Source organism: Gossypium hirsutum, chromosome A11, assembly GCF_007990345.1.
Source record: "Gossypium hirsutum isolate 1008001.06 chromosome A11, Gossypium_hirsutum_v2.1, whole genome shotgun sequence".
Classification (NCBI taxonomy): domain Eukaryota; kingdom Viridiplantae; phylum Streptophyta; class Magnoliopsida; order Malvales; family Malvaceae; genus Gossypium; species Gossypium hirsutum.
The window spans coordinates 44,680,307-44,688,429 of record NC_053434.1 but is presented as its reverse complement, the minus strand read 5'-3'; the positions used below and the strand labels follow the sequence as shown (position 1 = coordinate 44,688,429).

Sequence of the window (8,123 nt, the reverse complement as noted above, 5' to 3'; positions counted from 1 at the left end):
TAACTAAGGTTAGAAGCCTTTTGGGCTTAGTCGGCTACTACCGAAGATTTGTAAAAGGATTCTCCATCAATGACGAGGTTGCTACAGAAAGAAGTTAAGTTTGAGTGGATGGAAAAGTGTCAGCAAAGTTTTGAGAAGTTAAAGGCATTACTGACAGAAGCTCCTATTTTAGTATTGCCTGAACCGGGAAAAGATTTTGTGGTCTACAGTGATGCATCTTTAAACGGACTAGGTTGCGTGCTTGTGCAGGATGGCAAGGTGATAGCTTATGCTTCACGGCAATTGAAGCCACACGAGAAGAACTATCCGACGCACGACCTAGAGCTTGCCACCATTGTTTTTGCCTTAAAAATTTGGAGGCATGTCATATATTTACCGACCACAAAAGTTTGAAGTATTTGATGACTCAAAAAGAATTGAATCTAAGACAGCGGAGATGGTTAGAATTAATTAAAGATTATGAAATGATCATTGATTATCACCCGGGAAAGGCGAATGTGGTCGTCGATGCGTTAAGCAGAAAATCTTTGTTTGCACTGAGAGCCATGGATGCTCGATTAGCATTGTTTGATGATGGTTCAGTTTTGGCAGAGCTAGAGGCTAGGCCGACATTTCTGCAGGAAATTTATGATGCTCAGACTAATGATAGTGACCTACAAGCTAAAAGAATTCAATGTGAGTCGGGCAGTAAATCAGATTTTCGGATCGATCCTGATGGATGTTTGATGTTCAGAGATAGGGTTTGTGTACCCAAATATGATGAGCTTATTCAAAAAATCTTGCAAGAAGCACATGATAGTCGTTTGACTATTCATCTGGGAAGTACCAAGATGTACAATGATTTGAAGAAAATGTATTGGTGGAACGGCATGTTAAGAGACATCTCCGAATTTGTATCGAAATGCTTGATATGTCAGCAAGTCAAAGCTAAACATCAAGTACCTTCAGGTTTGTTATAGCCTGTGATGGTCTTTGAATGGAAGTGGGACAGAGTTACTATGGATTTCGTGATAGGATTGCCATTGACTCTGAAAAAGAAAGATGCTATACGGGTTGTGGTGGATAGGTTGATGAAGTAGGCTCATTTTATTCCGGTAAGGATAAATTACTCTTTTGATAAGTTGGCCGACTTGTATATCTCTGAGATTGTAAGATTACATGGGGTACCGCTGTTGATTATTTCAGACAGAGATCCAAGGTTCACTTCGAGGTTCTGGAAGAAGTTACAAGAAACCTTGGGTACAAAATTAAACTTTAGTATAGCTTTTCACCTGCAAACCGATGGTCAGTCTGAGCGGATGATTCAGATTCTTGAGGATATGTTGCAATGTTGCATTTTCGAATTTCAGGGTAGTTAGGAAAAATACTTGCTATTGGTAGAATTTGCCTACAACAACAGTTTTCAAATGAGTTTAAAGATGGCACCTTATGGGGCCTTGTATGGCAGAAAGTGTCAAACTCCATTGTAATGGACAGAACTCAAGGAAAGTCAGATTCATGGGGTTGATCTAATCAGGGAAACTGAAGAAAGAGTTAAAGTGATACGAGACTGTTTAAAAGTGACATCGGATAGGCAAAAGTCATATGCTGATTTGAAAAGAAAAGAAATTGAGTTCCAAGATAGAGTATTCTTGAAAGTATCTCCATGGAAAAAGGTGTTGAGATTTGGTTGGAAAGGCAAGGTGAGTCCACAATTTATTGGACCATACGAGATCACCGAAAGAGTTGGACAATTAGCCTATCGTTCGGCATTGCCACCCGAACTGGAAAAGATTCATGACGTGTTTAACGTATCTATGTTAAGGCGATATCGATGAGACCCCTCTTATGTGATTTCATTGGCAGAGATTGACATTAGACCGAACATGACTTATGGTGAGGAACCGGTCAAGATTTTGGCTCGTGAGATTAAACAGTTGAGAAATTAATATGTGACTTTAGTAAAGGTTTTATGGCATCGACATGGTGTGGAAGAGGCTACATGGGAGCCGGAAGAAACCATGAGAAGCCAATATCTGAACCTGATTATGGGTAAGACTTTCGGGAACAAAAGTCTCTAAGGGGAGAAATGTAACATCCCGAAATAGGGCCTAGTCAGAATAGTGGTTTCAGGACCACAAATCCAACATTGAAATATTTATTTTATGATTTATGAGGTTTAGAATATGAGAATATGTATGTGTTAAAGTTTCATAAAGAAATTCTTTGAGTAAAGGGTTCAATTGGGAAATAAGGATCAAATTGAATAAATTTCAAAACTTAGATTCTAGAAGCAATTTGTATGAAATTGCTTTAGATTATAAATTATAAGGTCTTGGAGAGCAATTTGCCCAATTTCTAAGTTTTTGGACCAAAAAGGGCTTGTATGGATGAAATTTTAAAGAAAAGGCTTAAAGGCATTTTGGTCATTTGTAATTTTAATGAAATAAAATGGGAAAAAGAAGGCAAAAATCAGCCATTATTCTCCCTTGTCCAGCTGAAATTCTCAAGCCACTATAGTTAGGGTTTTCAACATTTTCAAGTTCAATAGTAAGTGCTCCCAAGCCCATTTTTTAATGTTCTTATTTTTGAAATCCCGATAGCTTACTCTCTCTATTTTTACCCATATTTCATGCTAGGGTTCATGATTGGAAATTTACCCATGCATGAGTTACTTGTATTTTGATGGTTTATGGAGGAATATGAAAGTTGGATGTGTGTTAAACATCTTTTCCTAGGTGATTTACATGAAAAACCCCTAAAAGGACCTTTTTGTAAAATGTGTAAAATGTGTGGTAGAAATGAGAAATAATGGAAAAATGTGGGCTACCATAAGAGGGAAAAACATTCGGCTAGGCTTGGGTAAGGTAGAACTTGCATGCATTTCATTATAAAGCCTAGGGAATAAATCGTAAAAATATGAAAGGTTAGGGGCAAAACGATCATTTGGACCTGGGGTGAAATTAAGACTCAAAAAGTATAACATGAGTGTTAATGATTTATTTTTATTGTTATAGACCCCGAGGAACAAATTTCAGAGGTCGATCAAGGAAAACGAAAGGTTTCGGAATAACAGAAACACGATATCGAGACAAATACCAGGTAAGTTCGAATAACTCAAAGTAAACCCATTGTATGCTTAATTCCATGATTTATGAATGTATGATAATTGTATTTGATGATGGAATGGCAATCTATGAAATGCATTATTAATAATAAAATGCTGGTAATTGTCCCAGTTGAGGTTGAAATGGAAGTTCGATGGATGAACCACGTTTACATATGACTTGAGACCCTACATGTGTTGTAGAAAGGATTTAGCCTGGACGGGTAACCTATTGATCTCAAATATAGAAAGGATCCAGCCTAGACGGGTGTTCCTTGGGTGATCGAGCGTCCCGAAGAATATGTGTGCATTGAGGATTTATCCTGGATGGGTAATTTGATTAGGGTTTGAATTTAGCCTGGACTGGTAATTCAGATCCGAGCTCATTTAGGGTGTTTGTCACTATAAGGGATTTAGCCTGGACTGGTAATCCCGACTTCACCTTATGAGTTTACGATGCAGGGGATTTAGTTTGGACTGGTAATCCCGCCGTAAGATGTGAGGTTCACGGGAGTGCGTACATGAGATGTTCGCTCTTATGACTTGACGGTAAATGGATAATCCATCGAGATTTCCAAGAAACTCAACGGGATTAACATGAGATATAAAAATGAAAATGTTGGATGATGAGCTCATCTAAGACAAATTACATGGTACATTATTATTGTGACTAACTTGTTGATTGAGTGCATGTGATAGGGAAACCATTTTATTCTTGTTGGTTCTATTCCTTAATATGGCTGTATGCTAATTAATCGGTAAGTTTACTTTCCAGTTATTCGAGCTTACTAAGCATGTAAATGCTTACTCCTCTCTTTTCCCTGTCTTATAGAGCTCAAGGACTCGTAAAGATTGGAAGTCTGTTGGAGAATCAACACACTATCAACTAGTCCAGCTTTGATATATAGGCACTTTTATTTTGTTCAATGGCATGTATAGGGCTTTGGTTCATTTTGTGATATGTGTCATTAGAATTGCCCATATGAAGGCTTGTAAAGGTTTACATATCTCCTTGTATTTGGCCATGGGAATTGGTTTGTTTTGAAGTAGGCTATGACCTACAAATTTATGTATGCTTATGTTTGCATGGGATGGTTTGGCTATAAATGGCAATGAGTTACAAGAATGAGCCAATCTTAAATGTGTAATTACATGGGAACCCTTAATACAAAAAGAAAATTAACCTAGCATGTATAAAACCGATGATATGAGGTTTACATGCAATGAGGTTTATCAAAATTATATGTAAGTGTCTAATCTAGCTTTATTATGTATTAAGGTAACCCATAAGTGTGATTGGTTGATAGAGGGTGACTAAGAGCTTGGAAAATAGCCTTACAAGGTCTACACGGGTAGACACACGGACGTGTGTCAGACCATGTGTGACACACAGATCACCCCCATGGGTGTGTGGTATGGCCGTGTGTCCCCTGCACCTAAAATTTTAAGCCAGTTTCGAGCACGGGCTAGACACACGGGCGTGTGTCTTGGCCGTGTGCCCCTAAATGCATGATGACGTCATAAATAGAGAGTTACACAGGCTGAGCACATTGGCGTGTCCTAAGCCACACGGGCGTGTGTGACCACACGACCCCTCCCACACGGGCGTGTGACTCACTAAAGCAAGAAAATTTATTATGTTGTTCAAAATTTATTGAATGTTCTCAGTTTTGTCCTGAACTGCCCTGATGCATATTTTCGGCCTTGAAGGCCAGTATAAGGGATAGTATGTATGTGTTTGAAAAGTTTTAATTTTAGGCAAAATTTAGTGACCCGGTTAGGTATGTTGGTAAAAGTTTAAGTCCGGTAACGGCTCGAACCCTGTCCCGGCGTTGGATACGAGTGAGGGGTGTTACAATTCTCCTTAACAACTGAACCACTTTCACCAAATCTTCTATAAGACTTAATCCCATGTCTTGCCTTGAACGAATCTAGCCAAAAAATTGAGAAGTTAAATTCGAAATTTGCATCGCCATGAATTTTTTGTAGAAACTCTTTTGCTTTGGCTTGAATCATTTCTCCAGTCATGTTTACTTTCTTTTGATATTGGAGAAATCACTCATACAATACCTTCTCTAATTCAGGATATTTGGCTAATTTGTGCCTTTTAACATTGCTATTCTTTATCTCTTTTGACAAATATTCAGATGCCCTTCTAAGAGTTTGATATTGTTGATTGGCTAACAAAGAGATTCAAATGTTTGTTGAACCCAATATTGCAAATCTTTTTGACTTGAAGAGGGATGCTTGTTTTTGTACTCACATAATGCTTTTCTCATCTCACCTGTCAATGTAGACTTTTTTACACCTTTCAAATGGAAAGCCATGAAGGAAAAGATTATATGAATTATAATATTTTGATACGTATATGTGTTTATTTATAATAAAATTTTTAATCTTTTTATACGTATTGGATTTTGAAACCATTAACATTTTTTCCTTTTTTGTTACATGAATCAATTTACATGAACCAATTAACTTTGATTCATTGCACCTACATGCATATTGGATTTTGATAATAACAAAAAACTCATGCATAAAGTATGAAATATTCTCTAAATTAATAAATATTAATTTATCGATAAATTAATAAAAAATTCATTTATCATAAACTAATAACCTCGATAAAATAATAATTTTTTCGGGTCCCAAGAGTATTATTTTATAGAGGTTTTACTGTAGTTCATGTAGCTTGGTTTCGGACACGGCACATCGGAGGTCTTAGAATGTTTCGTGTTGGGTTGGTATAGATAAGTTTTCCATAAGTTTAGTATGGTAATTTTAATCAATTTGTAAGTAGATTATATAAACTGTGGTATGGGTTATGGTTATTTGATTTTGGTTTAAAAATTTTGGATGCCATGCATGGGTTTAATTTCACCAAGTTATTATTATTCATTTTATAAACATATAATTTTTAAGGTAACAATCTATGGGTTTTCTATTAAAAGAAGATATTAATTTTTTCGTTGCAATTCTAATTTAGGGTTTCAATTTTTCTCAAGTTACAACTCTAATTTGATTACAAAATTAATATATAATTAGTAACTTGATTTTAAATTGGTTTGAAGTGATAAAAAGGGTTTAATGTTTGTAAATTGCTAAGGAAAAAGATTTTCATAAAGAGTTTTCATAAATTGATCGTCGTTCTGCTTTGGGTCATTTCGACAGTCAATGTGACCTCTAGAATTCAGTCGAAACTTTCGGACCGAGTTTTGGGGTGTCACACAATCAATACTAAAAAAAAGATATTTTTTATGTGACTAAAATAAAAATATAAATATAATGGAGTGTGTACAATCAAATGTTATTAGAGATTTAACGCTTGAGTACTAAAATAAAAACACATTAAAAGTTAAGTGATGAAATTATAAAAAAATATTTTGAATAACAAAAATAAAAATACCTTAAAAATTAAGTGATTGTGGAGTAATTTACATTTTTATATATTATTACTTAATCAAACTTATCATTTAAATTTTTTAAAAATGGATTTATTTAATTATATTTTAAATAAACATATCATCATCTAAGGGCAAACAAAATTATTGGTATTCATTTAATATAATTGATTGTATTAGATCCATCTTTTCTGACAAATATAATTATATTACAAAAGAGCATGCCGTCCAAAACTTGCATTTATTTATACACAACAAGTATAATTATCATTCCAAGGAACATCAAAAAGTTTTAAACACAATGGCGATCCCAGCGCAGTTGATACTCTCTTTCTTCCTCCTATTCTCTTTCTCGACCACCGCAGTCGCCGTAAGTACCCTTCTACAACCCCTATAATTCCCTCCACATCCACATCCCCATCTCTAACCTCTTTATCTTTCCGCCCTTGCATGCAGGACGATGAAGATTGTGTATATTCGGTGTACATAAGAACGGGATCTATCATCAAAGGCGGAACCGACTCCATCATCAGCCTAAAACTCGAAGATGCCTACGGCGAGTCCGTCGAGATCAGCAACCTGGAAACATGGGGTGGGTTAATGGAGCCAGGACACGACTATTTCGAGAGGGGTAACTTGGACATTTTCTCCGGTAGGGGTCGTTGCTTGGGTGCCCCTGTATGTTCCATGAACTTGACCTCCGGTCGGGTACGGGCCATGGATGGTACTGTAACTACGTGGAGGTCACCATGACAGGAGTCCATACACCTTGTAGCCAGCAGCAGTTCACGGTGGAGCAATGGTTGGCGCTAGACACCTCACCCTACACCCTCACTGCCATCAGGAACTACTGTCCATCGGAGATTCCTGATGATCAGCATGATCGCAAGTCTAGCTTTACCATGTGATTACCGATTAGGCTTGTGTACCGTATTAATTAATGTAATAATTATAACAATAATAATGATGAGGAGTGGGGGGGTAAGGTTTGATTTGGTTGATCTGCCACAGTTTGGTCATGTGATGTTTGTCGTGTAATGGGAAATCTTGGATCCCAGATGCTGTATTTCCTTTCCCACGTTAATGTTGTCGGATATTTTCAGAAAAAAAAAAAAGAAAAAAGAAAAGTTGTCGGGTATGAAATTCACTATGTGGTTTAATTTTTAGGCGGAAAAAGGTTTCTTTCTTCCATCAACTTTTGGGTTTTATGTTTTGAACCGTAAATTATTAAATTTGAATTTTAAGCATTATATTAAATTATTTAAACACTATTTATTATTTTTAAAATTTTAAAATATTTCATGTATAATTAAATTTATAAATAATATATTAATTATTAAATATATTTAAAATTAAAATATATTTTATGTATAATTATATTAAATTATTTAAATATTATTTGATTTAATTATTTTTAAAATTTTAACATCATATCTAGAATTTTTCATTGTAATTAAATAAGTAAAATTTTTAATTTATACCAATCACGTCAATTAATTTCATTATTATGCATCAACTGAAGAATAACAATTTTCAAATCTGTATAATTACTAATTTTTATTATTTAAATTAATAACTAATATGTTAAATTTTCTAATGTAGTATCTAGGTTAAATATCAACAATTTAATTAAAAAT

At 35.2% G+C, this 8,123-nt stretch overlaps 1 pseudogene; it reads left to right on the top strand.

Annotated features, from left to right (window-relative positions):
* The first annotated feature begins 6,683 nt into the window (after nucleotides 1-6,683).
* Nucleotides 6,684-7,752, top strand: LOC107898348 (PLAT domain-containing protein 3-like; annotated as a pseudogene).
* Nucleotides 7,753-8,123: the final 371 nt, after the last annotated feature.